Source organism: Lactuca virosa, chromosome 4 (assembly GCF_052849685.1).
Source record: "Lactuca virosa cultivar CGN04683 chromosome 4, Lactuca_virosa_CGN04683_v6, whole genome shotgun sequence".
NCBI lineage: Eukaryota > Viridiplantae > Streptophyta > Magnoliopsida > Asterales > Asteraceae > Lactuca > Lactuca virosa.
The window spans coordinates 370,221,559-370,230,252 of record NC_136429.1 but is presented as its reverse complement, the minus strand read 5'-3'; the positions used below and the strand labels follow the sequence as shown (position 1 = coordinate 370,230,252).

The following is an 8,694-nucleotide window of genomic DNA, read 5'->3' as shown; positions in this document are numbered from 1 at the left end:
TCATTGTAACTGATCTGAAAAGAAGAAAATTTAGTGATCAATATGGTGATCGGACAGGAATTAAGATGTAGGGTTATGATCATGAGCTTAAGTTGTGGGTGGTTAAGAGGAATTCTGGAAATTCAGAATACTACAAAAACATTCATGACTTCAACTCGTGGACGAAGGTTGATCTCTCTGAGCTCTCAAGGGCTCGATTCCAGAATCCTTCTCAAGATGCTAGTGCTTACAACTTCAAGCAATTTCTGGATAGACAGGTCAGGGATAACTTTCCAAGTATGAAGACTGCAAAAGCATTGGTTAGAAGAGACAAAGATATCCTTGACCCTGAAACTAACCAACCAATGAAGATAATGCTATGGCCAGCTACTAATCAAGTGAAGGAGGTTCCAATTCCACAACACTTTAGTGATGGATATCTCAATGATATGGAATTTTGGGCCTATGATGATGAGACAGCAACTGCTGTCATAAAGTTCAAAAGCAGAGAAGGAGTTCTGAGGCTCTTTAGCACTAAGGATCTCCTGAGATTCAGAGAGAGAGAGAGACATTCGTACCTTGGCACGTCATCAAATCATATGCAGGAGGGAAGTCATGGAATCTGCTGCAAAAGAGTTCACCGGAATGGTTGCCACGATCATAAATGGAAAACTCTGGATGGGATCTATGGGTAAATCTGACCTGAGGCTATTCGAGAAACCAAGTGATTGAAGACTTTTTCTATGCTAGCCACAAACCAAGGGGGAGATTGATAGGTCATAATATAGTGGTTTGGGCTAGGCATCTATCTTGTAATTCTCTTGTTTAAGTCTTGGGGTTGGTTTTGGTGTATTGTATTTGTTGTATGGAAGTGTGCGGTCAAACATGTGTGTGCGGCCGTACACCTTGTGTGCGGCTGCACACGCGTGTGTGGCTGTACACTCATGTGCTGATGGGTGTGGTATAAATAGCAAATGTCTGTGTCTGTATTAGGTGACGTATCTGTGTGTTTTCAAGGTGTATTTGACATTTATATGATATAAATGTGTGCATGCTTGATTTGATTCAGTCTTCTACTCCTACACTCTCATTTATTGAAATATCTATTGATCACTGATTTGGATCTAAAGAATTAGGGACTTACATATATATATATATATATATATATATATATATATATATATATATATATATATACAAAAATGAAAAAATGGTCCCTGTGGTATGCATTTTTTGGGGTTTTAGTCCAAACCTCGACTTTTTTGGATTCATGGTCCTTTTGGCCTAGTTTGTACGTAAAAATGGTCCCTCGACTTAAGCTCCGTTAAGTTATTGTTGTTAACCCCCTCATGTGCATCTCACATGAGGGTATATTTGTCTTTTCACATATAAAGGACCATTTTTGCACCTAAAAATATATATCATTTTTTAAAAAAAAATTAATACCTATTTATTTATTTTAATAATTAAAAAATAAAAAGGTTTCTCTCTCTCTCTCTCTCTCTCTCTCTCTCGTCTTCCTCACTCTATCTTCCCTTTTCTTCTTCCCAAACACAATTGTTGAAGAATCATCACCCAAAATCCCCTGTCGAGCATCAAACAAACAAACACACCCTTGGATGGCTGTTTCCAGTGAGATCAAGATGAGCTATAACCCTTTCGATGAATGCAATCGATGTTCAACACCTCCGCAACCCTCCTACAGTCGAAAAACCACAACCCCAAACACCCCACCTTAATCATTGTTGTTGCAACTGCTTGATTCCCTTCCGAATCGTTGCTATCGATGACGAGAAAGAAACCACGATAAGACTCGCCGGGGAGCAGCCTCGCCACCTCCTTCAGTTATTCATTGAATCTTCCCCCTTTCGCACCTTTCCTTACCGAAGTTGCTGTCGGGGCAATGGGTAGACATCCACGGAGACTAACGACACAATTACCCCACCCATCTTCTCTCAACACACACGCAATTACCCCACCAATCTTCTTTCTTCTTGTTTCTGACCTGCACACACGATCACAAAAAACCCCTTTTTTTGAGTTCCAGTTCCAGTTGTCAAAGTTCAACTCATGTTAATTGGGTCTTCTGTAAGCTTTAAAGAAGACAAGCTTTCCAGGCGAATAGGTGGTGACGAAGACGAATATTTTCAAAACAAAATCAGAGCTGATAACCCTCCCCTTTCTTCTCTGTTTACCTAGGTTCCAAATCGAAGCTTTATTTGTCTCTATTTGCAAATCAAACCATGGACCCACTCGAACCCAGATTTTTAATATTTGCTTCCTGGTTGATTTTTAATTTCAAAACTTGATTTTTTGTTTTTGAACTTGATTTTCTGGTTGAAGCTGAATGTTCGATCCTCTAGTTGAAGTTGATTTTCGATTTCATAAGTTCAAATACAACTCTCCATCGTAGGTTTGGTTTTCAGTATTTTGGGTGGAGAGAGAGAGAGAGAGAGAGAGAGAGAGAGAAACCTTTTTTATTTTTAATTATTAAAATAAATAAATAGGTATTAATTTTTATTTAAAAAAAAGGATATATTTTTTAGGTGCAAAAATGGTCCTTTATATGTGAAATGACAAATATACCCTCATGTGAGATGCACATGAGGGGGTTAACAACAATAACTTAACAGAAGTTAAGTCGAGGGACCATTTCTACGTACAAACTAGGCCAAAAGGACCATGAATCCAAAAAAGTCGAGGTTTGGACTGAAACCCCAAAAAAATACATACCACAGGGACCATTTTTGCAATTTTGTCATATATATATATATATATATATATATATATATATATATATACTCTTCCTATGGGCATGTGCATTCTATATCTAATATGGTATCTGTGGGCCAATTAAACGGGCCATGTGGCTAACTAGAAAATTTTAATAAGTCAGACCTGTATCAAACAACAAAGATTTATTAATACTCAAATATATTTTTACATTTACTGTAGTTTTCTTAAGGGGATGGTGTTTCTTGGATCTTATGTCAGTACCTTAGAAAGATAAAAATACAAAATTGCGATACACTGTCAACTGTGATTCCATGTTATGCAGCAGGAAATATGCAAAAGCTCCAAGTGCTTGAAATAGAGTCTTGTCACGGGATGGAGGAGGTGTTTGAAACTCAAGGGATCAACAACAATGTTATTATGCTTGAACTGGGCAACCTAAAGATATTGAATATCAAGGGTTGTGACCTTTTGGAACATATATTCACATTTTCCACACTTGAAAGCCTCGTGCAACTTGAAGAGCAAAAGATAAAAAGTTGCAAGGAAGTGAAAGTGATTGTGGTGAAGGAAGATGGAGATGATAGAGATCAAACAACAAGGGCATCTTCTAAGTCTAGGCATGTGTCATATGCTTATCTAAAGACTATTAAACAAGTGGATCTACCAGATCTCGTGGGTTTTTTTTAAGGGACGGATGAGTTCCAGTGGCCTTCATTGGATAAGATTTTGATTAATGATTTCCCACGGATGAGGGTGTTCACAACTAGTGGGTCCATAGCTACATAGCTCAAGTATGTGAAAACAAGGTTAGGTAAACATAGTCCTCACATGTGACAATCACTACCACTCAACAGCATCAGGGGGTATAATTTTCACATGCATATATCATCTAATTATAAGAAAAAACCTGATGCTAAGTAAAAGCATTATTGAATATTAAATATAATTCATTTTTACATAATAATTTTAGTTACCAGAATTATTATTCATTACTTTTCCAATTGTTTTTATTCAACATGTGGTCTCTCCTTTGGCCTTGCAGAAAGCAAGCTTCTCCCGCCCTACTGTTACTTCATAAGGGATCCATTGGTCTTTTCATAATTTGATCGAATTACATGTGACAGATAAAATATTTATTGAAAAGATTATTGTTCCATCCAATGAGTTGCTACATCTGAAAAAGCTGGAAAAGATTTATGTAAGGGAATGTGCTTCAGTGGAGGAGATATTTGAAGCAGTAGAAGGGACAAGAACAAACAGTAGTTCTCATGAATCACAAAAAATTGTTGTTACACTTCCAAACCTAACACAAGTGGAGTTGGTGAATCTAGATTGTCTCATGTATATATGGAGAGCAGTCAGTATTTGGTATTTGAGTTTCCAAACCTAACAACATTCCATCTTAATAGACGTGTTAGGTTAAAACATGTTTTTAGTAGTGCCATAGTTGGTAGTCTATTGCAACTTTCAAAGCTACAAATAACTAGTTGCAAAAATATGGAGAAGGTATTTGTTGAAGAAAAAGAGGATGGGGAGGTATCTGATGGAAAAATGAATGAGATTGTCTTACCTCGTTGAAAGTCCTTAGTACTTTATAAACTTCTACGTCTCAGGTATATGTGGAGGAGTAATTAATGGACATTATTTGAGTTTCCTAACCTAACAACAATTTCTATAATTAGTTGTAAAATTTTACAACATGTTTTTACTAGTTCCATGGTTGGTAGCCTAAAGCAACTCAAGGAGGTAAGCATATCCAACTGGCACTATAGGGAGGAGGTAGTTGTTAAGGACGCAAATATTGTTGTAGAAGAAGAAGAATCTGATGGAACAATGAGTGAGCTTATGTTTCCTTGTCTCAAGTCCTTAAAAATTTATAGATTATCATGTCTCAAAGGGTTTTGCATAGGGAAGGCGGATTTTTTGTTCCCATTATTGGATAGTTTGATTATCGTAGCATGCCCATAAATTACGACTTTCACCATGGGAAATTTGTCTACTTCGGGGCTAAAAGGAGTCAAAACAAATTTTGGCTCGTTTTATGTAGAGGAAGACATCAACTCCTTTATATAGATGAAACAAGAGGTAGGTATTCTTAAAATGAAAACATGTCTCATACTATTTTTTGTTATATATTTTCAAAAAGCCCAACTATTTTCTCTATATTTTCGGCTTTATATTTATAATTATATATTTTATGCAGCATTTCAAAAGATATTACTAATGCCAAGTTATTATCAAAGGTATATTCTATTTTCACATTGTCCTTGTTGCCTAAACCGTTATTTCCTCTGCATTAATGGCGCCTTCAGTTCACGTTTTTCAGATCAATGTGATGTCGACTCTTGCATTGGATTACAAGTTAAGATCATGTTTGCTTTTCCAAGAACTAAATCAGAATCAATGATAACTTTAACCATTTGGATTACAAGTTAAGATCATGTTTGCCTTTGAAAACACTATTCTACTTATGTTCATGTTTTAGTTCTAGTTATTTAGTACTCAATTCTTTTCCCTCCATTTTAGTTCTAGTTTTTAATTACTCAATTCTCTTCCCTTTTGTTTTGAATCCAAACCACATAATTGTTTATCATTTGTCATTGTTATTATTATTGGTTCAGTGGTATCTAAAATATTTTTTCCGGTGCCTTCATTTTTTTATACAAAAAGTATGACCTAGCACTTTATTTCAAGTCAAGAATTAAAATTTCTTACATAAATAAGATGTGTCTGCTTAACTAGGTAAACATTTCCACTTCCTAGCACCTTATTTTTAGGTAGATTGCATAGCTCCTCAACTGACATATGTGTTGCATGACATGTTGGGGTCAACTGACATACAAGTTTCAACAAACCTTGATTGATGGCTAAGGAAACTCACCACAACAAAACTAGATCAATGAACCCTAAATGGATCGGGCATTAACATCCTTACTGTTAGCATATTATTATTTTATATTTTGTATATTTTCCTTTCGTCCATACGTGGCCTATAGATGGATCCACCCACTCAATGTATTTTGTATACATATTCCTACTGTATAATGAATGAAGTTTGATGCGAAATTAATTCGTTTACATGGTATTATATATCATTCCTATTTTTTCTCCTTCTTCTTGTCAGCCCTAGCTGTTCTTGTGACTTTACTTTTCCCGCCTCAATTTTTTTCTACCACTCTTGGTTTGAATTTCCTTACGTTCTTCAAACCTTTGAACTGTTTAACTATAAGAGCAACTTGAGAGGCAAGTTGAGAAAACTGTTTGTATTCATCATCTTCATCTTCCATGTCTTATCCTAAGGAGATTTCTTCACTATTACTTGTATCTTCAATAACTATGGAGTTTTTGGACATAAGGGTTGCATACTTCTCTCTCTCTCTCTCTCATTTGCTTCTTTCTTTGTTCATAACTTTTTAAATTACCGTAGATACTAGGAAGGTTCATAAATTTGATTTTCTCGCTATTCTTCAATATATCAACATGATGTTCCCAACTTTCATCAAGAGAGTCAAGAAATCTATGAACAAGCACATCTCAAAATCTCAAACTTTCTTAGATCATTGATCAAACAATTATTAAATATACTAGTAAAAGATTCATTCTTAGGGGGTGTTTGGGAGTGCTTTATAATCTCAAAAGAGTTTTTAGGTAAATTCCTTATTGACTTATAGCTTTTTCAAAAAGAAGTTTTTAAAAGTATCTAAATTAACTTTTGTCGTAAGAAAAGCTAAAAAGTCAATAAGTTCGTTTTTTAAAATGTTTGGCTTGGCTTTTAAGGGTAAAATGACCAAAAGCTAGGAAAAAGCTAAAAAGTTAGGGTGGTTGAAGGGGTATAAAGGTGTTTTTATGTTTAAAATGCCAAGAAGTCAGCAAAAAGCCAAGAATCTATGACTTTTTGAAGCTTCTATTTTTCCTTTGCCAATAAGTTATTTGAAAAAGACTTTTTTAGTACCCAAACACATTTTTAACTTAGTGGATTTTTGAAAAGACAATAAGTTAATAAGTCAATTTAAAAATCACTTCTAAACACCCATTTAAATGCAAATAAATATTCGTACTTACAGATGAGAGTGTTCTTCTGATTGTTTCTTACTGTATCAGTCCCTTCATAAGTAACTTTGAGTGTGGCTATAATTTCCTTTGCCGAGACACAATTTTCCACAAGATGATAAACATCATGTGGACTTGCAGAGCAGATAGCATGTCTAGCCTTGATATCCATGTTTACTTTTCTTCTTTTGTCTTATGTCCACTAAAATGTAGGTGCACTTTTCTGTACAAGATCCTTGCTTTCTTATGTGTTGGTTCGATAAGGAACAAACGGTCCTTCATTCAAAGTGTCAATCATATTGATGTCCATGGTTTCGAGAACCATCATGGTCTTGCTAAGCCACATTTAGAAGTTATTCTCATCGAATGGAAGACATTTGTTTAGAGAACTAGATTTAAAGGAAGGTTGTGAAGATAGTGAACTTGATGAAGCCATTTAGAAAGTATCAATTTAGATGATTCTAAACACCGCTCTCGATAACGGTTGTTGGTTCCTCAACAATAGATTCACCAAGATTAATAACAAGTAAATAATAATAAGACTATAAGAAAAATAGAATACTTTGAAACCAAACTTTATTGAAAGGTTAGATTCTTAATCAAGAGGTAATCAGAGAACGGAATCTGATTACTTACACACTCTTGATCGATAACCATTTACACAAGAGGGTATATATATATATATATATATATATATATATATATATATATATATATATATATATATATATATATATATATAGGGCTAGGTTACATCTATTGTGTGCCTATAAGAACAATTCTGGACCAATGGATGAATAGAATTAATGGTTATGATCTGAGGGTCTATGATATTACAATGCGATAACATGTACCATATAATCACATAAATTTCAACCTAAGGGTATTTTGGACAATTAACTATTTAAAAAAGGAAATTTTGTGATTTTAAGGGATGATTAATTATCTTAATTTTGAAAATATGAATTTTTTAAATTAATTTAATTTTAATTTCAATATAATTTTGAATAATAATACCAAATTTATTCTGTTAGAATGACCAAATGGCAACCATAAACTAGTAAATATATTACCGATTTTATTTTTACAAGATTTCATTTAACATATTTTTGATAATCAACATGCTTAAAGATTTATACAACATATATTATCACGAATAACATTTTCTAAAAAAATAGATTTTATATAAAATATATTTTATTATTTAAGAAATACTAATTACATTAATTCTTATAGAATAAGATTATAAACAACAATTATATTCATTCAGAAAAAAATAGATGACTAATAATGGTTACAAATTCCATTTATTCTCGAAGGTTAAAACTGATGAGTTTTGAGCATTCTAACACTCCTACGGTGTACATGCAACCCTAGAAACCTTGGATCTATGTTTTACTATGATACATGCAAATTTGATTTTCCAAGGTTCATAACCTATCTAGCATACATGGGATAACCTTGAGAGAAATGCAACACACTTAAAAGCTTGTAAGAGATACATACCTTTTGTTGCTGGAATTCCTTTGAGATCCTTGTGAGCCTAGCACCCCAAATGTGATGCCTCAAATGCTTCACACAACACCAAATACACTTGGAATAACCTTGAGAGAAATGCAACATACTTAGAAATCGGCTAGGCCCTCTTGTTCTTTCTAGTGGCCGATTTTGGTAGCTAACATATCCCTTTTATAGTGTGTCATAAGTAGGGTTACACCATGTAAACCCTAAATGACATGACTTTCCATTTCATGGATCCATGGGTTCAAAACAACCATGGAGCATCCATGGAGCATCTCATGGGTTTTAGCCCAACTCAATACACCATGGACTACAAGCCCACTATTGAAGAAAAGGATGATTACACAATTAGCCCATATATTTAATTAGTCTGCTTTTGATCACAAAATTTAATCTAAATTTATTCTT

At 34.1% G+C, this 8,694-nt stretch overlaps 1 pseudogene; it reads left to right on the top strand.

Moving 5' to 3' along the window:
• The first annotated feature begins 278 nt into the window (after positions 1 to 278).
• LOC145106330 (uncharacterized) lies at positions 279 to 4,683 on the top strand (annotated as a pseudogene).
• Positions 4,684 to 8,694: the final 4,011 nt, after the last annotated feature.